The sequence below is a fragment of the Vulpes lagopus genome, chromosome 19 (genome assembly GCF_018345385.1).
Source record: "Vulpes lagopus strain Blue_001 chromosome 19, ASM1834538v1, whole genome shotgun sequence".
NCBI classification, from domain to species: domain Eukaryota; kingdom Metazoa; phylum Chordata; class Mammalia; order Carnivora; family Canidae; genus Vulpes; species Vulpes lagopus.
In genome coordinates, this window is record NC_054842.1 from 22488181 (window position 1) to 22512829 (window position 24649).

The 24649-nt window shown below is 37.1% G+C and overlaps 1 protein-coding gene across 4 annotated transcripts in view; it reads left to right on the forward strand.

The window, feature by feature from the left end:
• The window catches only part of ZNF385D (zinc finger protein 385D), an 877499-nt gene that overhangs the window by 689305 nt on the left and 163545 nt on the right, over positions 1 to 24649 (forward strand). The window lies entirely within an intron of this gene.

The following is a 24649-nucleotide window of genomic DNA, read 5'->3' on the forward strand; positions in this document are numbered from 1 at the left end:
TTCTGTTGAATTTGAGAAACTGTCTTTTGTAGTGTCTATCAGACCTGCCATGTCTTTGTGGTTTCATACCAAGGAGTATGTATGTATGCTTCAGCTATTGAGGAAATTTCTCTAGATAAAAATTTCATATATGATTGCCATCGGGTCATTTCTTGTCAAGTTCAAGTACAAGCTTATTTCACATTTCAGATTTCACATTTCTGTAATCTGAAGATTATAACAGGTAGATGAAGATTTAAATAAAGGATAACTAAAATAGCTTTCTATACTCAAAACCAATGTACCTCCTATTCAATTGGAATGTGTTAAGAACAGTAGAATATCTGAGATATATACACTACTTGCAAGCTAAGCAAGTCTACCACAAATTTATACATGTTGGCAAAAGACATAAGACTCCTAGATCAGAAATAAATGACTTTATTACTAGAACCGTTGAGCTTCATGTTCACATTGGTTTGCTTTGCCTCCCAAGTCCACAGGGTGATGATGCCATTCCAGGCGCAGATGGACACTGCACATATAGTGGCTTTGTATCACAGCTGAGGAACCTTGAGCTTGGCAAAACCACAGGCTTTTAACAGGGACTCCTAGCAAACCTGCATAACCTTTGCTGCAGAGAAAAACATTATCTTTATTTCACTGGTCAGGAAACAAATCTGTCCTTTGCCCAGAGGGAGAGACTGTCTAACTTACAAGGCTGTTTGCTAAACAAACATCCTAGAAAAGGTAATCTGGAACAAAACTGTGAAGTCCCTTTGATCAGAAGTGTAGAAACGAAAGACTCCTGAAATTTTCCTTCCAATTTTATTTTAAATATTAAATTTTCTGGTGAGTTATTTGTAATTTCCTAGATTTTATCTCTGTGTTTGAGTTTGTTCATATTTAATATGTTTAGGAAAAGTGCAAGCTAAAACTTTTCTGTTAATGCGTGCACACTGTAACGTAATGACTAGTATTACTTTATTTTTTACTGTTATATTTCTTTTAATTTCCTGTGGTTATTCTTTGGAATTTTTGTGGATGATGTGTGTTCAATAACAGAGAAGGATAGGAAAGTAGAGGGATGTATACATTAGGACTTAATTTTAGATCCAGCTTAGATCCAGAGTCAGTAGTTGAGGTTTTGAAATTGTGGAGATAACCAGGAGTATCTTAAAATTCTATTTTTCTCCTTCAACAACAACAAAACAATAATAGCAATTTCCTCTGAGAGTGACCCATTAAAGTCATCTAACATCAAGAATCTAGATTTTTGGGAGAGAGAGGTTGGAGAGGGAAAGCATGCAAACGGGAAGAGAAAATTGGACCACTTGCAGACATTACATTTTTGAACTCTGCATCCAAGGTTACTTGTCAAATGTGGATTGGTGGCACTGTGCTCACAAGGTCTGTTACCAAAGTTCATGCAGTGTTTGAGAGCATGGGGCCTGGAGCAAGACCACCTAAGGTAGATTCCCATCCCAGCTACTCTAGTCACTAGTTTGGGAGAAGTCATAGAAATTCCTTGTGCCTTAGTTTCCTCATTTACATACAGGAGATACTAATGAAACATAACTTGTGAAATTGCTATGATGGTTAAAATAGTTCATATATAGGCGTGTGGTGGACACTAGATACATTTTAGTATTTTAGATATCATCTAATTGTTTATGATTTTTTTCCCCGTAGGAAACAAGGACATTTTCTGCATCCATTTGATTCTACAAGAATAGGAACCAAGCCTAGCTCGCTCTCTGTTTTATTTTTAGGCAACTACCATGCCTCATTTGTGCTTGATCAAAATTAATCAAATAGGAAAATAAAATAAATACTTTTTATCAAAATTGGAAACAATCTATAGGGATATAATGAATGTGATTTATTTTGTATGTTTGAGTATGTGTCTGTGAGTTTCTATGGGCATAAAGATCTGCTTTGACTTTTAGGGAAGTGCCTCTTTGATAGCACAGTTGGACCTAGATAACAAAACCATGATTTATTCCCATTGAAATTGTAAGCTAATGACACAAGTTTCCCTGATGTGTATGAATAGATTTTCTTGACTCATATTTTAATCACATTCTCCTAAGTGACAGTTTTCTTCTCTGTGTGAAATGAGATAAAAAAAAAAAAACTGCAATCCAAAAATTTGTAAGCTTAAGTCCTAGAATATACTGAAGGAAAATAACAGGTTTGAGAACGTTGATTTATTTATGTGTAATTTGATTAGATAGATATTTGTATACGTAGGAAGCCATCACAATAACATAATATACATGCAGTTGATTTAAATGTTATTATGTAGTTGGAAAAACTAGAAGGATGTTACTTAGCCTTGATGTCCTCCTAAGCTAAGTATATCATATATTCAGCTTTTTATTGACTGGCAAATGAGAATTAAATTTTGGTAAGTACCTCTCAAATTTAATATTACAAAAATATTAAATATTTAAAAATGACAGAGATATGTAGAATACAATGCTGTTTAGAGCTAGAAGATCATGAATTTCCTTTATGGCTGATTTTATGGTTTATTTTTATTATGAAAAAGAAAGCCATCTTTTCCTTTTATTTGCTTTGTGCAGCCACCAGTATCACTGGTTAAAACACTAAGTATGCAAGTGTAAGATCATATATTTATTAGGTTTATCCATATGTTATGAATAATGCAATCTGTACATTAATGAAAGGCTACAGTTGGAAGAAATATGCAATTTTATATAATGTTTATACTTGATTACAAATTTTCTGTTTACTGGAATCATTAAAAGAACACAATGCTAAAAGCTCCATCTCTCAGAATCTTAATGAATTTATTGATTATCAAAATAGCTTAAGATATGATTCAAAGTTTCCTCAGTGAGGTCAGGACATCCAGACTAATATTTAGAACAGTCTGTGCTGTATGACTAGAAAATAGTCATACAGCACAATAGCTGCATACAGGTAAATATATTAAAGTTTATTTTTTTCCTGTCCTACCACACCCCCTTGCCTTCCATTTCTTGTTTTGTTGCTAGTTTGTTTCATTTTTCTGCATTTGCATGTGTACTCCAATTTAAAGATATGTCATTTTGACATACAACTCATGTGACTTTGTATAATTCAAGTGCTACAGCAAACTCTTATTCAAGGAAATTGAATAATCATGAATAGTAGAGTAAAATAAAGATAAAATCATACAGTGAAATAAAAATTGTTGCACCTCTAATGATTTCATTTTAATTTCACTCTCAAAAGATAAGGAATCAAAATGAATGATTTTATACTCCTTTTCTTTCTCTGCCTTTAAATATCAGCTTATGACAGCTAGAAAATTGATATTTTTCTCTTAAATCTCAAGAATATACTGAATTTTAGATTTTTTCAGTGTATTTTAATTTCAGCTAAGTAAACATAATTCATTCTAAGAGCATCATATTCTTCAAAATAAGTGTATTGAAGTAAACATGTAAGAATAACTTGCCTATGAATTAATTCATCAAATAAAGAAATAAAATAGTTATAATGCAAATGTCTCACTTATTTACATTATGATATTTGACTAAGATACTTGAAAAATAATTTCTCAGGACTTCATATTGCCTGATGACAATGTAACTTGATTCCAATTTTCACACAAAATGATGATTTCTATTTTGTTTCCCCAAATTTTGTCATATCCAATCCAACAGAGATGATGTGTGTTCTACTACAAATTAGGGAGAAGCAACAGTCCATGTCAACTGAATCTGAAAATAGATTTGTTATGTCTCCTTTCTCTGGTGTCTTTCATTAAAGAATACACTCTGTGGTCCAATTCATATCGCACATTATTGTTCAATCTCCCAGAGCAAAATGCTATTATATTGCCTTTTTTCCCCTTAACTACATTCTTTTGGAAATTAACTTAATGCATTTCATGCAGAATTGTTTTGAATTGACAAAAATCAGCATGAGAAGTGAGTAAAATTTAATATATTTCCCAAGGGTTTAAACTAATGTTATAAACTCAGCAAATGAACAAATTAAGAAAGCCAGTCTCAGATTGGTCGCTTTTAATTAAAATTTATCAGCTACCATTTCCTCACCAGTATGCCCTGCCTCCTTTCCAGTATTGGCTTTCTATATAATACTTACTAAAATCTGACATTATTTTATATATTTTTTTAGTATCTTTTTCTTCACCACTAGAAGTAAGTTCTCTAAGGGTAGTAATATTATAGTTTCTGCCCATTTTTTAAAAGATTTTATTTATTTATTCATGAGAGACAGAGAGAGAGAGAGAGAGAGAGAGAGAGGCAGAGACATAGGCAGAGGGAGAAGCAGGCTCCATGCAGGAAGCCCAATATGGGACTCCATCCCGGGACTCTGAAATCACGTTCTGAGGCAAAGGCAGATGCTCAACTGCTGAGCCACCCAGGCATCCCAAATTTCTGCCCATTTTTAATGGACTATCTCTCCTACCACTAGATTGTAATCTCTGTGACAATGGGGATTTTTGTTTTTTGTTTATAATTTGTCACTGATACCTAGAATAGTGCCTGGCATATATTAGGAATTCAATAAATATTGGTTAAATGAAAGAAACCTCTATTGGACATCCATAAATAGGCATATACATAGTACCAATAAGAGTTATGTAAATTTGGATTTTATGTAAGTTCCAAATTAATAAGGATCCACCTCTGAAGCCTTAAAGGAAATGCTTTAATTTCCAGTAACATGATGGGAATATATCCTTTAAAACTTTACCTAGATACTTACCAGAACATTTGCTTATCTGATGCTCAAGTTTGGGCATTAAGAAGCCTCCCCTCCCTATCTAAAATATCTTGAGAATATTTATTTGTGTAAGTCTTAGGACTTCCCTGGTATCTAGCTAAGAAACTCAATAGACTCTTTGGTGTTTTACATTATCTTCATCACTTACTAATTATGTGGATTTGGTCAATTGTTTTACCTCTTTAATCTCTTACCTCATCTTTACAATAGTGAAATGAGTAGTACCTAGCTCACAAGGTATGTGAGAGAAGTAAAACTCTACACAATGATGAACCCATACTATGTGCTCAGTAAGTAATAGTGATGGAGGTTATGAGGAAGATGGTGATGATGATGCAGAGAAACTTGAAGTTCACATTCCTGAACAATTATTAAAAATTTATCATAATATCCAAACAGGAATATATTTTGGAGTTCGTTTAGTCATGTCTCCCTATTTTATAGATAAGCAAAGTGAGGTTTACAAAGATGAAGTATTAGTGATACTGAAATATGGGTTGTATTTTAGAAGTGCAGTGTAACTTTTGAGAATAATGGTTGTGAATTTGGAAAATGTTGACTTTGAATGCTAGTCCCTCTACCTATCTATCTAAAAGATTTATTTATTTATTTATTTATTTAATTTATTTATTTGAGAGAGAGCATGTGCGTGTGTGCATGTCTGTGCTCCAGTGGAGGTGAGGGGCAGAGTGAGAGAATCTTCAAGCAGAGTGAGCATAGATCCGGTTGGGGAGCTAGATCATATGACCCATGAGATCAGATCATGACCTGAGCAGAAACCAAGAGTTGGACGCTTAACCAACTGAGCCATCTAGATGCCCCTATTTCCACTATTTACTAGCTTAATAATTATGAGGAAGTTTTTTTTTTTATAATCTTCACTTCCTCATCTGTCAACTGGTAATGATGACAATAAAACCTGTTTTACAGAATGATTTTTTTTCACAAAGAGAATTTTCTGCTTTATTAGGAAGATCTCGATTGCCTATCAGCTCATAAACAACAGCATTGAGGAAAAATACACAGAGGGACAATTTCTCCAAGAATCCTCCCTGAGAAAACACCATCATTGTGATGAATATTTAATCACATCCTTGCAGCAGATATTGTGATGGGTTTCCTCAACTGTATTTGGCAGAGAGCAATGAAATGATGTCAGAATACATTCCATCAAAGCAATTCTAGGGTACAGTGTGGGTTCCAGTATGAATGTATTCTAGTTTTACATCTTTCTGTTTAATCCTTGACTAGAGTTTCAAAAGCTTATATAATATATTGCATCTTAGATTCTCCTTTCTGATAAATACTGGAAACCAATTGCTTATAAAGCTTAAAATAGTAGCCCATGTGGGAGGAGGCCACCTTTCCTTTGAGAAAATGCTGATGGTGGGGAAAAGAAGAAGGAGAGAGAGGGAGGAAGATGAAGAAGAAGAAAAAGGGGAAGAAGAGGAAAAGGAAGAGGAAGAAACGACTCCACATGTGTAGAAAGAAGTGTGTGCTTGATTAAGTAGTCATTAGCAGCAGTTCCCATACCCAGGCAGGTGGTCATTTTTCATGTATATAATCTTTTTATTTTCAAAGTGAACAGTAGAACCTGGACTATATGTATTGTTCTGAGTTTTTATTCCCTTTTAAGAATGAGCCTTTTTACCTGATACGAGAGGAATAGCCCTGGAGAAAAACAGATGGAAATCAGAAGTAGATTTTCATAGGGTATTGTGTGGGGAGGAACTACTAGCTGGATGCTCTTCTGAGGGGCCCCCAATGTTCACTCCTAGCTTAAGATAATCTTAACCAGAGACCTGATAAAGAACTCTATACCTTTTTTGTTCTCCTTCTTGTAACAAATAGCTTTGACAGACCACAACTTTTAGCAAGTCTACAGATAAAGGGCAACTTCCCAGTATAACAGACTCATTCTCCCCAGAGTTGACTTGGACTGGATCACAAGAAAAAGAGATGTTAGGCTGATTCTCTGAATTTTAACCAACACTTATTAAGTGTTTGTTAATTGTAATGTATGGGCTGGCTGGGAGACTTTCTCAAAAAAATATAATCTTGCCCTTAATAAATATTTGCCAGGCAAAATATGAATGGGGAGGTATATGGAGTCATAAAAACATGGAATTAGAAAGGTCATATTTGAAGAGATATATATGTGTATGTTACTTTATTAGGGCCTCTGGCACATAGTCAATGCCCTAGAAAGCTAACTATTGTTATTGTTATTATTTTTATTATTATCATTATTATTATTACTAAAACTACTCCCACTTTTGATTGTGTGTCTGAATCATTGCCTGTAACAATTCGAGTTCTACAGCTCCTCCTCATACTTACTAAGACAGAATTTTAGAAGAAATTTAGAACTTCTTCTAAATCTAAGAAGTTTAGATCCCCAAGAATCTGTATAATGAAGAAGATCCTAGGCTATTCTGATGCTACAGCCAGCCACGAAGCCACAGAATAAAATTCCACAACCACTGATAAACTCATCTGCCTTTTTTAGACTTCTAAATCTAAGAAGTTTAGATCCCCAAGAATCTGTATAATGAAGAAGATCCCAGGTTATTCTGATGCTACAGCCAGCCACGAAGCCACAGAATAAAATTCCACAACCACTGATAAACTCATCTGCCTTTTTTAGAAGACAGTAAATGGAAGCTTGGAGAAGTTAAGCAATGTCCCTGTGTCTTCTTACTTAATTGACCTTTATGTCTTAGCTAGGTTGTCCACATAATCTACCTCAGATCCTTTTTCTCCAAAAGTACCCTTTAAGAAATGAATAATAATGACTTGCCTAAAGTGACCAGTTGCTGGCAGATTCGGGAATAGATCTTCCTTTTTCTCCACTGCCAGTTAATGTTTCCTCTGTTGAAACCACAGCCTTCCTCAGTTAATGTCCCTTCTAACAGCAGAGTTGTTGATTGTGGATCAGTTGTTCAGCTGGATCCTATCTGACAATGGCATGTTTCTTAAAGCCCATGATGTCAGAATGAAGACTTTTTGCAACAGCCTTTACTCAGCCCCAGCCTCAGTTTTTCTAAATGTATTGCCCCCTTATGTGCTTTTCAGACTCCCAGAAAGTAGTAAGCATCTATGCAACAAGCCTTTGTCACAGTGTCAGGGGTGAGTGGGGAACAAAAGAGTTGATGGGAAGAGTAAAGTCTTTCAGGTCATTGCCTAATTTTTTTGTGCAAATTACAATCTGTCATGCAAATTGTTTTGCAAATTGCAAGCAAATTATTAATATACCCCTTCCTTGTTTTAGAATATATTTGCAAAGAAAACACTTGACAGTTTGGTTTGCTCTGCTTGTTGTCTGCACAGCAAAATTTAAAATAAGCTCTTTAGATCAGATTCTATTTGTGGTATAAATCAAAATCTACCAGTATTGTTGTATGATTCAAAAGCAGTTAGATGACCAGCAGACCTCTTTCCACATAATGATACTTTTATAGAAAATTTCCTTCTGCTCCAGAACAGTAAATACTTCAGAGATATGCTTACTCCAGCACCACACATTTTGATGGGTTGTTTCATGGGAAAACCATGTCTGCCCCTTAGTACTGTGTATCACCTAAGGCAGCTGCCTTTAACTGTTTTGTATGTTTATTTTCTTTTGTATCTATTCTGTTGTTTGTGATGTGCACAGCTTAGAAGCCCCAACAAACAAAGGAGGTGAGTATAATTTCAGAAATTGGAATTGGGTTGGATGGTGAGAAAAAGACACTTGACCTATCACCTGACTCTCACAGCATCTTTTGTCTTAAAACTTTCAGCTTCCCTCATAAAATGTGACACACTGATTAAAAGATAACTCTTTAAAAGGTTCAGGATTCAGTATAAACTGCAACATGTGGAGGACCTAAACAGATGGAGTCTGAGTTTAGCTTTCTCATTAATTGTCCTATAGCAGAGTGGTTCCTAGACTTGGCCTTCACAAACCAGTAATAGTTCTCACACACACACACACACACACACACACACACACACACACAAACACACATCTTTTTGAACCAACACAAGGTTGCCAGTATTTAATTTTGATAAGTTAGTAAGGGCATCAAAATGAACAACCTAGCACGTACTATTGATGGTATTTCATTTAAAATAAGTATTTTAAAATCAAAAGATAATCTTGAGGGGAAGAAAGATAATTCTGTAATTGTAGTTATTTATGAAAAAATATAAAGAAAAAAAATCCCTAAAATGTCCTAATTATTTTACTTTATTTTGTTTCATTTTTTAATTTCATTGAACAACAAAAAAACCCAACCCATTTGCTAGGCACCAAATCCCAAATTTGCTTCTTTCTTCTTGAGCCCCTCAATACCAGATCTAATCATGGCCACATCTATGTGCGCTGAAGCATATAAAGAGCCCACCAACCCTTGACCCCTGATTCTGAGATCCATTTAGATCACTGCCTATTTACAAATTCTAATGTACTTGTTTATCTCTCTTTCTCCCTGGTTGTCTCTCCTGTTCTGCCTTCTAATACTATTTGGCTTAGGTTTTCTTATATTGGTTACTATCTGGACTCACTTTTCAGGTTCCATCTTGATACTTCCCATCACTTCCAGGCATCTCAACCAGAGGTGAGAGGTATTCTCATTACCTACCTACACTTCTTTTCAGGGGAAGGGAGTATGTGCAGTGGCCAACGTTGCCACAAGGTGGTGATAGCCATAAAGCTTCTCTGTGCTTTATCCTGCTGTAGCCACGCGGGATCTCTACCTCAAATCAGATAGGAACATCCCACAGGAGAGAAAGGAAATGCCACATATCAGAAGCAGATATGACCTCAGGAGAGGATGTTTCATCCTCTTCAATAAATAAGCCAATTTATTACTTTGGTTCAATGACCATCACTTTCCCTGTCTGTTATTTATATACATTGTATGAGCTTTTTGTGAAGATTGAGACAACATACCTGGCATAGTTCCTGGCACAGAGGTGACTCTTAGACCATGTCAATTTCTTTTCTACTTTCTCACCCTGTCTCAATGTGAAGGGCATTTGGGTGGGTTTGCCTCCTTGTCTTGTGTCTCTGAAATATCTTGACCAGTAAGTACAAACTCCAGAACCCATAAAGCATTGTGCATAAAGTAGGAGCCCTGAGGTAGGCAGATCTGGATTGAGTGCTAGGGATTTGACCTTGGGCAATTTGTTTAACTTTCCTCAACTCCAGTTGCCTCATCTATAAAATGAGAATGTATCATCTGTCTTATAGGGCAGCCCTGAAAATTCAATGGAGATGAAATGTAGGAAGTACCTAATCAATAGTATGATTTAAATGAAATGCTAACTAAGAAATCTGAAAGGAGAGAGGGCTTGAGTGACAACCTCAGATTTCTTTGACTACCATGGAAGTGCTTAGTGTCCATTAGAACTTCCCGTGATGATGGATGTGTTCTGTTTCCATTCAGTGTGGTAGCCACTTACCACGTGTGACTGTTGAACATAGAAAATGTGGCTAGTGAAATTGAGGAACTGAAATATTAGTTTTAAGTAGTCACATTTAACCACATTTAACCAGTGTCCATGATATTGGACAGCACAGGAAGAGAAACCATATGACTTTTTTGTGTCTCAATCACTCAATTTTAAAAATGGACAAGACTGAGTACTTAACACTTGCTGTTTTCCAAGAGCTAAATTTGAGGCCAAAGTTAAAACTCTCTTATGTAGCCAAGTAACATTGTTCTCTTGAGTTGTTCGAATTTAGTGGATATGTGTGTTTCTAGAGCTACCAGCAAAGGTAAGAGAAAAATGTTGCTAAATATTAATAAGAGGACTAGATTCAGAAAAAGATTCAGTGAACAATTTTGAAGTGAAGTCCCAAAGGCTTCACCATGGCTTAGAAACTTTTCATTTGAATGTATCCTAGAGAATTCTCAGGTAGGCTGCCCTTCCTGGTTATTCCTAATTTGGATCATTTTATATTCTGACTGTCAATAGGAAGAGCAAAAACATGTAAAATGCCTGCATCCATGAGAATATGAACCTTAGGAGGACTTAGAAGGTCCTTTGCCCTGAATTTGGAATCATTAGGAAATGTTTTACTTGCTTCTTATTTATAGAGCTAATTAGATTTTTTCTTTACTATTTCATTTGACAATTGAGGTCCAGCATCAAAAGATTTTAAGTATGTTCTGAAAATCAATTCTGTTCTATCTTGTTACATTGTAACTTTAACACATTTATCCTTAAAACTAGTTCAAAGAAAGTACATAGTGATAGCCAAGAGGTAGATTAATTAAGAAGTATTAATTAATTATTAATTAAGAATAGATTAAGAAAATATTCATGAGTGAACAGACGCTTACAAAGTCTAATTGTTACAGAACTGTAATCTTTCTTTCACAGCCTGTTTGAGGGTGGAATTGAGTAGGCTTGGCAGGTCACTCTAAGGAGAAGGAAATTTTTACCTTTGCTCTTTCAAAGAGTCAAATTTGGCTTGCACTAGGAGATAGGAAAACAGTCTGGACACTACCGTGTGACTTGAGTTGAAATAAAATGTTCTTCCCCACCTTGCAGGATTCAAATTGCAGTTGGCCCAAGGTTTTCCTGGAATAATCAGCATTAAAACTGCTTGATGCCTGAGTTGGGTCTTCTGAGGCTGGGGAGTGATGATTTCCTTCCTGAGTTCTGAGTAGGAACTAAAGGTTTCTCTGTACATTTCTCAAGCCAGCATTTTCCCAGCTGCCTGGATTTCTACCAATCTAATTCTTGCTGGTAGTCATTATAAGGTCTCAAAGTATGATTATTTCCCAGATTTCTGTTATTTTAAAATAAATCCGTTCCAATTCAGGTAATGTATCTTTTTCATTTTTTATATGTATCTGTCTAACTGGAAATAGGGTTGTTATTTTTATTGCAGCACTTTTTGAAAAGGAAAAAAAAAAGAATTACTTCCGTTAATGCCAGTTTTTAACATCGTGCTAATTTTGCAGGTCACTCAGGAAAGCTGATATATGACAGGGTCATCCTCTGTGTAGGGGAAGACTGGGCTCCATTCTAAGGTTTGAGGGCAACCTAAGGAGCTCGAAAGGAGAAACTAATTTTTAAACTGGATTATAATGTCTATAAAAAAAACTTTTATGAATAGAGGTACCTTCTGAAATAGTGCTTTTGGTTTTCATAAAATAAACAATGTTGATTGGTTGTATGTGAAGTAGGAATAAGAAGTGGAACTGAATACTTTTAACATTTTTTCTCACTCTCGTTCCATCTCAGATAGATGCATTTACATCTCTGAAACAAACAGGCCACCATAAAATACCTTAGGGCCATTCCTTCCTTTCTCAATATATCCTAATGATTTTAATATATTCAAACTCAGTGACATGCATAATTCAAGATTAATTTTTGTCAACATTTTATTGCTTTACTTTTGCAAGAAAAAGAACCTGAAGCTCAAATAGACAGGTCATACATGATGGGGAAAAGTAGTTTAAAATCAGCCTTATCAGGCCATGCTTTATTAAAGAGATAAAACTGCTATGGTACTTGCAATTATATAATATACGGTAATGATTTAAGGATCATGTGGAAGTTACTTTTTTCCTGAAATTTGTTATTGTGCAATAGAAGTGCTAACTGAAGGAAACATTATTTTATGGTCTATGATAAAATAATAGGAAGTTGTTTTTATTAAACACATTCTAGGTTCTGGGTACTGTTACATAATTTCTTGACCAACATCATTTATTGGAATCCTTACAGCAACCTAGTAGAGTGGGAACTGTGTTGTCTTCATATACAGTCAAAGAAACTGAGAGCCAGATCACACAGGCAGGACAGACCAGAGCTCTAATGTGAATGAGGGCAGCATAAAATCTGTACCTCTGTTTTCTTTTCTTTTTTTTTTTTTTAAAGATTTTATTTATTTATTTAGGAAAGACACAGAGAGATAGAGAACCAGAGACACAGGCAGAGGGAGATGCAGGCTCCATGCAGGGAGCCTGATGTGGGACTGGATCCCCGGACTCCAGAACTATGCCCTGGGCGAAAGGTCGCTAAACCTCTGAGCCATCCAGGTATCCCCTGAACCTGTTTTCAAACATGAGGTTTACTGCCTCTATTCTAAAAAAAATGATAGCTCCTCTGGTTGAGAATATTATTTTACCATCACTTTGTTTCAGTGACAAATTAGAAAAGGCTGGGCAGCCCAGGTGGTTCAGCAGTTTAGTGCTGCCTTCAGCCCAGGGCCTGACCCTGGAGACCCGGGATTGAGTCCCACCTCGGGCTCCCTGCATGGAGCCTGCTTCTCCCTCTGCCTGTGTCTCTGCCTCTCTCTCTCTCTCTCTCTCTCTCTCTCTTTCTCTTTCTCTTTCTCTGTCTCTCATGAATAAATAAATAAAATCTTAAAAAAAAAGGCTAATAAACATTTTCTTTTTCATTTGGGGGCAAATTTTTAAATTGTTATTTCCCTTTACCATTACATTTTGCTTGGAACATCTATATAAATCATTTTGAAAGAACATAGGAATCAGTTTAAAGATGCAAGTCTTAGTTAAAATGAGCCTCGGCTATACAAGTATTATGGCTGTCATCAAATAAAGTAAATATTAAGCAAAATGCACCATTTACTTTACATTAAAAAGCAAAATAATAATTATGGCCAAGAGAAATTAAAAATAAGCCCTCTTGAGCTATATAGATGGACTGAATTGAAGACAATTAATTTCACTGTATAGATATATAGACTATATGTATATCTATCTCCTTTTTCTTCCTATAAAATAAAGAAAAAAACAAAACAGGATGTGCAACAGAATTATATCTAGCATGTGTAGAGCCTGACCAAATACTGTTTGGTGTGGGGTTCCTGTCTATAAAACAATTTGGTTACAAAATGTATTATAATATCCATGGGCCTATATGAGGCATAGTGACTTATTGAAGAAAAATTAAAATAATGGGTAGAGAAGAGCTACCGATGTATTTATTTATTGTCTAGTCAGTGCACTTTTTCTCTGCAGGGCCCAGACACCATCTCTTCCTGTTCGTTATTGTCCAATGCACCATTCCTTGTGGACTTAGTCTCTCCACACTGTAAGGAGGAGGGAGCAGCATTATTACAGTGCCAGAGTTCTTGAAAGTGGGTTTATATTGAAGCAGACTAGATCTTGTTGCTTCTGATTTTCCCTAACACCATTAATTTAAGGGTTGTTATATTATTCCATCTGGTGAGCTGCCTTATCCCTTGTGCTCGAGGGGAAGATTGGCTCCCAGTGACCCTCTCAAAGCTTGTTACTGTGTTTTCCCTAATGATGAACAGAAAATGCAAATCTTCGTGGGTATGCCAGAAAGTGCGAAGGATAATTCTTTTTGGTCACTTCAAGTTTACTGTTTGAAATTTTCTAGCCTAAATGTAGAATATCTTACAGTATGTTTCAGACAATTCAGGAGGTTAATCACTGGCTTTCTAGAAGGTGATCTGTGTCATAGGGGCCACCCCCTTGCCAGCCACACAAGGCCACCAGCCTGGGAAGTGATGGCCTGCAGGAAGAGTGACAAGAGCAGTTCCATCCTGGCAAAAAGTGTCCACCCTCATCAGGCCCTGCCTGAGATGACAGACCAGCCCAGGGCTGGTCTAAGGACATTTCCCAGGTCTGAGGCACGTTTTGACTCCTGGCCCCCACTAGGAGAATCTGATCTACGTGGCCTGAAGATGCTTCTGTATTGAGAGCTACATAGATGAGCTAAATTCAACACAGATAATTGATTTATATTTATGAACATTTTCCTATCTGTAAAACCACGTGAAGCCTTTAACATCTTAATACCCCCCCCCCTTAGTAGGAAGGAAGATCATGTCCTATTACTCTCTTGATGGATGAGAAATCTAAATTCTAGAATTTTTTTCCTAGTAAGTGCCAAAGCTACAATGTCACCTTTGATCTTTTCCCTGAATATTTAGGACTCAGTTTATTCTATCTCTTGACTTTTTAAAAATTTGCCTTCCCTCTGATTTGTGAGGTTCAATATGAATCTGATTGAAAAAAAAAACAAGTTTTGCACGTCTAGAAAGTTTACAAACAAATGATCTCCTCAGACTAAGTGTTAACTGTTGTGTCAAGGCAGATTTGTGATATTGAAAATTTGAGGGCAAATTCTCTTAACGTTATTTTCTAAAGCATTTTTTTTAAAATTTCTTCCTCCTCAATCACATTTTTCCTATTGAAACAGATTTATCTTTTATCTGTGACAAGACCTAAGGGAGAGTTTATTACATCAGAGTCTCAAATTGTGAATTTGTAAAAAAAAAAAAAAGTGGAAACTCTTGGTGCCTTTGTAAAAGAAACTACCCTTTAAAAAAAAAAAGGACTGGGCAGACCGGGTGGCTCACCATTTTAGTGCCGCCTTCAGCCCAGGGTGTGATTCTGGAGACCAGGGATCAAGTCCCTCTCTCTCTCTGTGTCTCTCATGAATAAATAAATACAATCTTTAAAAAAAAAGAGAGATTGTATTTATTTATTTGACACAGAGAGTGTGCACGAGCATAAGCAGGGAGACCCAGAGAGGGAGAAGCAGGCTCCCCGCTGAGCAGGGAGCTCGATGTGGGGGATCAATCCCAGGATCCTGGGATCATGGCCTGAGATGAAGGCAGACTCTTTTTTTTTTTTTTTTTAAGATTTATTTATTTATTCATAGAGGCACAGACTGAGGGAGAGGCAGAGACACAGGCAGAGAGAGAAGCAGGCTCCTTGCAGGCAGCCCGATGTGGGACTTGATCCCGGTTCCCTGGATCAGGACCTGAGCCAAAGGCAGGCGCCCAACTGCTGAGCACCCAGGCATCCCTGAAGGCAGACTCTTGATGGACTGAGCCACCCAGGCAACCGGAAACTGAACCCTTTATTTAAATGCAAATTGAGTTTCTTCTTGACTGTAAAGTAACAAAGCACATGTTCCTGCTAAGAAAATAAAAGCAACACAAAAATGCTAAAGGATTAAAATCCAGAGGAGCAATCAATTTCCCCTTATGTGCTAAGGACCAAACAAAATACACACACACACACACACACACACACACGCACCCGTAGTGGTAAAGGATTGGAAAGGATACTTCAAGTTAATTCAAGAACAGAAGACATAAAATTAGCAATCAAACTGGGAGCTTTTTGTGATGAGAGCAGCAAATGTGCTCCAGTATCTCTTAAGATAACACACTACATTCATTTGTCCTCGGTAGCTAATTTGACTCTCCCGTTTTACAGCTGGTATGCCTCTGTTCCTGCATTATTAGCTGAAGTCCATGTTTCCTGCTGAAAGGTTGTCCTTTGTGGTGATCATTTGCCGCTGCATAAAACAAACAACTTTACACATGCACACACGTGGTCGCCCGCACGCTCGAGCATGCACACACAGGCACACAGATTTTTTGAAACGGATGGCACAGTGAATTGGTAGTTTCGTGCTCACTGTATCGTGAACGCTGTCTGCATTGTCATCCCCAACAGTCACTGCTTTGGTCTGCCTTTAATGGCTCTACTTAAGCTTTACCCCAGCTGCTACTAAGGTATGTTTTATTTTTTCCCCCACCACAAACTATTTTTTACAGAAGAATGTTAATTAGTAACTGATAGATATAAAGATTGCCAGCGACAGCCCATTAATTCCATTTAGTTTAATAGGACTTAGAACTTAGCTTGCAGTACAGCTGTATTCAGACTGGATTATAAATGTAATTTTTTGCATCATTAACTTCCCTGATTAATCTTAGACAGCAAATGCATAATTATCAAGGGAAAAAGCCACCCAGTGTTTGCAGCAAAGAGTCCAGCTCTCGAAGTTGTGCTTTTGCAGCCTCCTTATTAACATCATGGTAGGTAGCCCAGGTTTTTATAAGGGAACAATTGCTTTCCATTGCTTAACATTAACCTATGCCAGGTACTTATTACTTCAAAAAATAAATAATGTATTTGTGGTACTGTGTATGTGTGCGCATGTGCATGCATGTGCACAGGACACATGCACACTGTCACACTGCCTTGCTTACCTACTGTGTCTGGTTTGTGATGAGTTCCCTTACAAGGATTTGCAAACTAGTCTCACACCATTAATAGTTTGCATATGTAGCTTTCCAGTTTTGGACTTAAAGTCCCTTGTCAGCTCTGCCTCTCGAGCCCTTTATGGAAAACTGCCTCCTACAGTGACATTTCAGGGATGACATGTAAAGAGGCAGGCCTCATGTCATAGCCACCCTAGTTTGCTGTTGCACATGTGACTCTGATTCAGCATATTGGGCAAAACCAAAACACAGACACCGATAGGCTGAGGGCATTCAGATGAGGAAACCAGTGGCCTGAGACTGAAATACTTTGTCGTTCTGTGCCTCCTGAAGCTGAAAGGACAGGCCTAGGTGCTAAAAGAAAGAGGCCCTGGCAGAGAGGTAGCCTGAATCAAGGCTGTAGGCAAGGGCTGCTTTGGAGGAGACTAATTATCGGCTTGTTAGTATAAAGTGGCACTTTATTAACATAAAGTTTGCTGCTAAGGAAGATAGAAAACATCTCACCCCAATCATGTGTTTATTCACCACCAAAAAGAGCCACTAAGAAGGGAATGAAGACTCTCTCTCCGTGTCTCTCATGAATAAATAAATAAATAAAATCTTAAAAAAAAAAAAAAGGAATGAAGAGCTGAGGAGGGAGGGAAGGGAGGAGAGAAGGTTTTTTAAAATTGGCAAAAAGAAGACTCTTCTCTAATGAGTTCTTAATGTTCATTTGAATAATGATCAGCCCCATTTTTGCTGTTTTTCCTCTGTTTTGAACATAAGAGGTAAGGGACTCAGGGCTTTGATCCTTTGTGGCCTCAGTTTTAAATGTAAAGTAGCCAGACATCTCTGACAAATGTAAACTTCCTCATTACTGGATTTCTGGTGTACTGATCATTGCTTTCTAAAATAACTTTACCTTACCCTGAAATACGTTCCAATGTTTGGTTAGTAGGCTCTAGAATACTTACAATGATGATTCTGATGGGCTCTCAGTCAGGTGATACATACCTTTGCTTTATCTTTGTTAAAAAGCATTGAAGAGCAAAGCCTGGTTGGTACCCAGAGCAGGCTGTGGTGTCCATCCACGTGAAGTGATCGCCTCCCCTCCTTCTTTCTCAAGTACAACAACACAGTGGTGCAAAGGCTGGTGAGGGACTTGGGTGGGAGTTATAGGAACAATTTAGGGTTATAATTGCTAGAGTTTCTATCTTCTCCTTATTAATGGGTTCCCAGAATCTCCCTTTCAGATTCAGAATATTGTGGGCTCTTCCTCATCATGACTCCCTCAGTAAATCTAGGCTGAGAACATTAAAGCAGCCACAGGTTTTGCAACCTTACTGCCATTCCCTAGAGAAATAGAGGCTTCGGGGAATTCTTAATGGAGTAGAGTCTGGCTTTTACAGCATTGCTGGTATTAAGCAGGAGAACAATGTGATCATCAAGTTTGTTTTTGTGTTTTTGTTTTTTAAAGATTTTATTTATTTATTCATGAGACACACACACACACACACACACACAGAATAAGAGAGAGGCAGAGACACAGGCAGAGGGAGAAGCAGGCTCCATGCAGGGAGCCTGATGTGGGACTCGATCCCGGGTCTCCGGGATCCCGCCCTGGGCCAAAGGCAGGCGCCAAACTGCTGAGCCACCCAGGGATCCCCAGGTTTGTTTTATCACTGTTGTTTTGCCTAGATAGTAAAGTATGAATTTCGAGAGGAAACCTACAGGCATGCCAGGATGGATCTGAATATGTGTGTACTTATATGTATTTGCATCTTTAATCACACACACATAAAGGTTAAGTACAGAAGAAGACAGCTTTGAATTTCAAGTTTCCTCAACCGCATTACTGTGTAGTGGGTAGACCTATGTTCCTTTATTGATGGATGCTTTCCTTGTTTAAGATTATTGTCCTTGGTAGTGATTCTCAATTTAGACTTAAAAAACAAACAAAAAACCCTAAGGTATATTGATTTGTATGATGGGATTTTATATTTATTGCTCACTTACTATGCAGTAACTAGGATATAAAGATGACTCAGACACCATTCTTCGGCTTACCTACTTCACCCTGTATGGGGGTCTGTATTGGTTCATGGGGGCTACTACAACAAATTACTACTTAATGGTGTCTTAAAACAGCAGAAAGTTATTTTCTCATGTTTCTAGAGGCTGGACATATAAAATCAGGTATCAGCAGGGTTGTTTTCCATCTGAAGGCTCTAGAGAAGGACCCTTCCTGGTTTCTGCAGGCTCCTGGCAATCCTTGACCTTCCTGGTTTAGAGATGCATCATTGCAATCTCTTCTATGTATCATGTGTGAAAGCTCCCTTTGACTCTGCTTTATACGTACACTTACATAAGCTGTTTCTAGTCTGTTTTTTGGTAGAATTGGTTAGATGTACAGAGGAATACTGTAGTTTGCAAGCTTAACTGTGCCGTTTTACAGAGGTCTTTTTAGGAATAAAGATGTGTTTTGCTGTGACTAGTTACATAGCATTTAGGGCCCACCTGGGAAATCTTATCTCAGAATCCTTAACTTCCTTACATTACAAAACACCCTTCCCCAACCCCCAGGAAAAAGGCAACATTTATTCTCTTGTTATATAAAATAATATTCACAAGTTATCGGATTCCAGGGATTAGATATGGCTGTATCTTTTGGGAGACCGCCATTCAAGAAATTCTTGCCACTATAGAGGTGGCAAGAAATCATTGTCCTGGGAATCTAAGCTTCTATTCACAGTAAGAGACATGCCATTTGTTAGTTCAGAATTTAAATCCACAAATGGAGAACCAGAGGGGACTTTCCTGGCTGCACACAACCTCTTAAGAGTGCAGGAGGGAGAGAAAGCCAGTTGGCTGGTTCCTGGTCCAGGTTCTTTCCTTATGGCATGTTACTTGTTTCAAAAAATTTGTCAAGAATACTAGATCTAAGTTCCTTGTAGGAGAGTTTGATGTAAATCAGAGCACATTAGTGCTTGGAAGAACCTTAGCAGGATAACAGGGTGGCTAAGAGCATTTATTCCTGGTTTGAATTTGCTTCATATTCACTTGCTGTTTTGACCGTGGGCAAGATTCTTAACCTCACCAAACCTTAGCTTTCTACATCCGTTCAGCAAAGATTCTCAGAGTACCTTCCCTTGGGGTTGCTCTGAGGAGGAAGAGAACTAATACATATAAAGCACAGGGAGGTATCTGGGTCACAAAAACAGTGTAACACGAACTATTTAGCAAGTATCTTGTCCATTCAGATAATAGATACAGAGACATAATAGATTACGCACATACCTTGATCTATAATGTGTTTCAATGAAAAATAAAAAATATTTAAAATTCTGAAAAAATAATAGAAAAAGAAAAAAAAAATCTTGTCCAAATAGCTGCACACAGGAGGTCCTAAGAGTTGTGACTTGTTCGGGGACACACAGCTATTGAATAACGGAGCTAGATTCAAACCCAGCTCTCAGGACCCTAGTCCGGTTCTCTGTACCCGGCATTACTATGCCCCAAGTGCTTACCAGAATGCTCTCGTGAAGAACTTAGCTTATTGTTCTGAGCACATGAGAGTTGAGACACTTTGCTCTTATTAAATGGAGATGAAAGTTTGGTATCCTTGGTGGCTAGGGAAGCCAGAGTTCTCTATTACTCAACTCATTAAGGTTTATAAATGTAGAAATTGTTATTGATGGAACAGGTCTCAAGGACAGAGAGGAGATTGCTGAAATTCATGCTTTTGCAAAGAAGGAAAATATCAGGTTTTTATTTTTAAAATATGCGGTAGGGGCAAAAATCAATGTGTTCTAGTAATTTAGTCAAATGGTTCCTTCTGACTTTGTTGAGGCCTTCAAAAAACAATCAGTGAACACGAATTAATAATTTGGCTATTTTCTGCAATAAAGAACTGTATTGCAGATTCAGAGGTGATGAAAATGTGTATATTCTTTTCATGACACATTGAAGTTCCAGCTTCAAAGTGACCTGTATTAGTAATTTCTGTCTTATTTGTCAAAAGCATACAAATAGCATAAAAAGCATTTTGTCCTACACATTTCGACACCAGATACTACACATTTTGAGCAGACCTTGCACGCACACACACACACACACACAAGTTGTTCCAAAGCAGGTCACCGTTGTTTGTAGACATTTGAAAAAACCACTTACTGAGTGTAACAAGCAATAAGAAATAAGCAGGAGAATGTAAGTTGTTTTTAATTTTTTTTTAAATGGTAAAACTAGTTGGATTTAAAGGCTAGAGAAATATTTGTGACTTGCAAGAGTAAATATGCCCTATTTGGTAGAGGTCATTTTAGGAATGAAAGTGTGTTTTGCTGCGACTACTTATTTAGCATAATAGAAGTTCCCCAGCCTCCTTCAAAAACTCTCCTGCAAGGAAATTGATTTTCTGATGGAAGGTACTGAAGGGTATCTTTAGCATCAGTGGAGAAGCAACTAATTTAGCACTATCAGTGAGTCAGATGTCTGTATATTCCCAACAGTAAACAAGAATTAAGCCATTCCTTACCCTGTTTCTATTACCCAGATTCCTTTGCAAGGAAAAAGCATGAATTGTGGCCACCATGAATTCTCAAATAACCTGATAATATATGCTCTCATTTCTTCATTTTGCCATTATTTTTATCACATTGTGCATATTATATGATTACAATTAGATATCCTTTTCTTTTTTAAGTCTTTTATTATATTCATTTGTTTTTTTTATTATTATGGAGAAGGGTAGTCTTAAGGTGATTTTATTTTTAAAATTCTAAGAGATTTCAGCTTGTTTAAAGAGAACAAACTTGATGCTTGATTACAGTTTTTCTTTTCCTGTTTTCTATGCATTAATTCTATTCCTTAATTCTTCTATTCATTAATTCTGATTAGCCTTTCAGAAAGTTATCTTTTCCTGTCCTACGTAAATAAAACTACTCAGATTCCTGAAGCCTCATTTGAGTTAGCTTGTTATGCCTTTTCCTCTCTTTCACTGAATAATGAGGTCTTTTCAAATTGATTGGTTTCTTTAAATCTCTCTCCAACACATACGTACTCACATATGACTGCAAAAAACAAAATGTAGTGTTTTAAAGTTGAAAAAAAAAAGGTCAAGGACTTGGCTAGAGGGGAAGATTAATAATATTAGGAGATGAGAGCAAGAAAGAAAGTGAAATAAAATTCTATTTGTTGAGTTCTTGTTATGTGAAACTCCGTGTTTCATTTGAATAAGGAGCCTACAGGTTTAAATATGGAGCTGTGGCAAGGATGCCTACCTGTCCACCAAAAAGGTGTTCCAAACTTCCATTGTGTGAGCTTTTGCTGGGAGGAGGATACTCCGGGACACTAAATTTCCCAGTTCTCCTTGTGAGCACAGCCATATGTCCAAGTTTACCTAAAGGGGGGACTGCAAGTGATAATTTTATACTTCAGGCATAGCTGAAGGAACACACCCAATGTTATTTTCCTCCATAATTCTTTCCACTTCTGTGTGACTGGAATCAAAAAAAACCTCCAGGATGACAGTTTTGGATTGAATTGTGCCCCTCACACCTCAAAATGTATGTTGAAGCCCTGACCCCCACTACCTCTGTATTAGGAGAGAGGCCTTTAAAGGGATAATTAAGTTAACAGGAGGCCATTAGGGCGGGCTCTAATCCAATTTGACTAGTGTCCTTACAAGAAGAGAACAGTAGGACACACAGGCACTGCACACATACAGAGGAGAGGCCATGTGAAGACACAGCAGGAAGGTGGCTGCCTGAAAGTCAAGGAGAGAGGACTCAGGAGAACCCAAACCTGTCAACACTTTGATCTTGGACTTGTAGCCTCCAGAACTGTGAGAAATCAAATTTCTGTTGTTTAAGCCACTTATTCTGTGATTTTTTTTTTTTTTTCAGATAGCCCTAGCACAAACTCATACAGGGACCTTGGAAACCACCTGTTAAAGCTGGTATAACCATTGTCATCTAGGATTCCTGAGTGACCAGAGTGGTTAGAGTCTCACTTCAGACCTGCTCTTGCTCCCTACATTATCTTGTACACTATAAATAAACCTTCCCTAGGGTCACCTAGCTGGCTCATTTGGAAGGGCATGTGACTTTTGATCTTGGGAGTCATGAGTTCCAGCCCCACATTAGGTATAGAGACATCTTTAAAACAAACAAACAAACAAAAACAAAAAAACAAAAAAAAAAAAACCCCACACACACAATAAAACAAAACCCCTAAACTTCTGTTCACTTAAATTATTGTTATATTTGGAGTCTAATTGTTAGAGCAGTTTGCCTCTCCAAACTAGCAGAGGTGGTTTCCATGTCCAACAAATTATAAGGGCAGAGATTGATTGCTAAAATAAACATGGATGTGGCATGCGTGGAAATGAGTTGTGTGTTCATTCCCTCCCACAGCAGCTTTTCTAGGATTCATTCATATGCTTGGCTACAACTCCCAACCTCAATATTATCACTCTGTCCCTATCTGATAATACAAATCTGCCTATTTATTGCTTCAAGAGTTTAAAGGACCATTTAATGAATAAAGAACAGAGTCTATGTAATTACATTGGAAAGTTCACTAAGGGTCTTGACAAAACTTCATGAGATGTGAGGTTTTCTTTATTATCAGTAACGCACAGAGTAACAACAGAAACGTAAGGTCTGTGGGTTTAGATCTCAATATGAACCAATTCTAAAAAGACTAGCACTAAAGGTATGTGTATAAGAGAGGAGGGATGAGATTTGAAATCTATGGAGACAGAAACTGGTCTATGGAATATACCTCTAAATCTTATAGCTCAAGTATAGAAGAAACTTAATAGAAGTGTCCCAAATTTGACAAGAATCCCAAAAGTTTACCTTATAAAATATTATCTTACAAACTTAGTCAACCAAACCAGAAGACTGATTTTGCTTCTTTCATTGTCTTCATTGAAAACTATAGTATAAAATCACTGCCATTGAAGAAGTCATCAAAGAGTATGCGAGATGTAGAGGGCTGTTATCAAGTGGGTGAATTAAACATATATAATTTTTTTTTCCTGAATTTTATATTTGTGTTGTCTGTCAGATTTTCTCTTTTTAGGTTTGAAGTTTGTTATACATCTCCTCATTATAAAAATATTATTTTTCTAATCTACTTTTTGTACTTGATAGTATGTATTCTTTTTCTTAAGATACTAAAATTGTATAAATTTCATCTGTAGGCCCCACAAAACCTTGAATTTGTGCCACTAATAAGCCTTGACGTGAACTCTCTGGTGACAAGAGCCTCCCACCCCACCCTAGGGCCCTCCTTTCAGTGCAGGGAAGCCTACCCATGACTGTGTTTATTATGCTGTTAATGCTGTTATTATCTGTTTGTTTGTTTTGGCTTAACTCCTGAAATCAGTTGCAACCTGGCTCTGCCTGGGACATGGAGACAATGTTCCATTTCAGTTCCATGTATTCACAGATACACAGTGGTGTTATAAGGAAGTAGGTGTGAAGCTCAGCATTTTTTCTAGATTGTTTCTATTAAAAACTATAATGTTTTTAAATGAAACATGAAAGATTTAGGGAAGGGATGCCTGGATGGCTCAGTGGTTGGGTGTCTGCCTTTGGCTCCTGGCGTGATCCTGGAGTCTGGGGATCGAGTCCCACATTGGGCATCCTGTGGGGGGGCCTGCTTCTCCTTCTGCCTGTATCTCTGCCTCTCTCTCTGTGTCTTTCATAAATAAATACAATCTTTAAAAAAATAGAAAGATTTAGGGAAAAATACGTCTCTTTAAATAGGATGCCTTTATCTTTACAAAGTTTGTAAAATTGTATCACCATTTCTGAAATTAGTTTACTTGTAGGTATATAATGATTAGAAGCCAGTTTTTTAATTCAGTTCTTTCTTGTACATATTTTACATTTA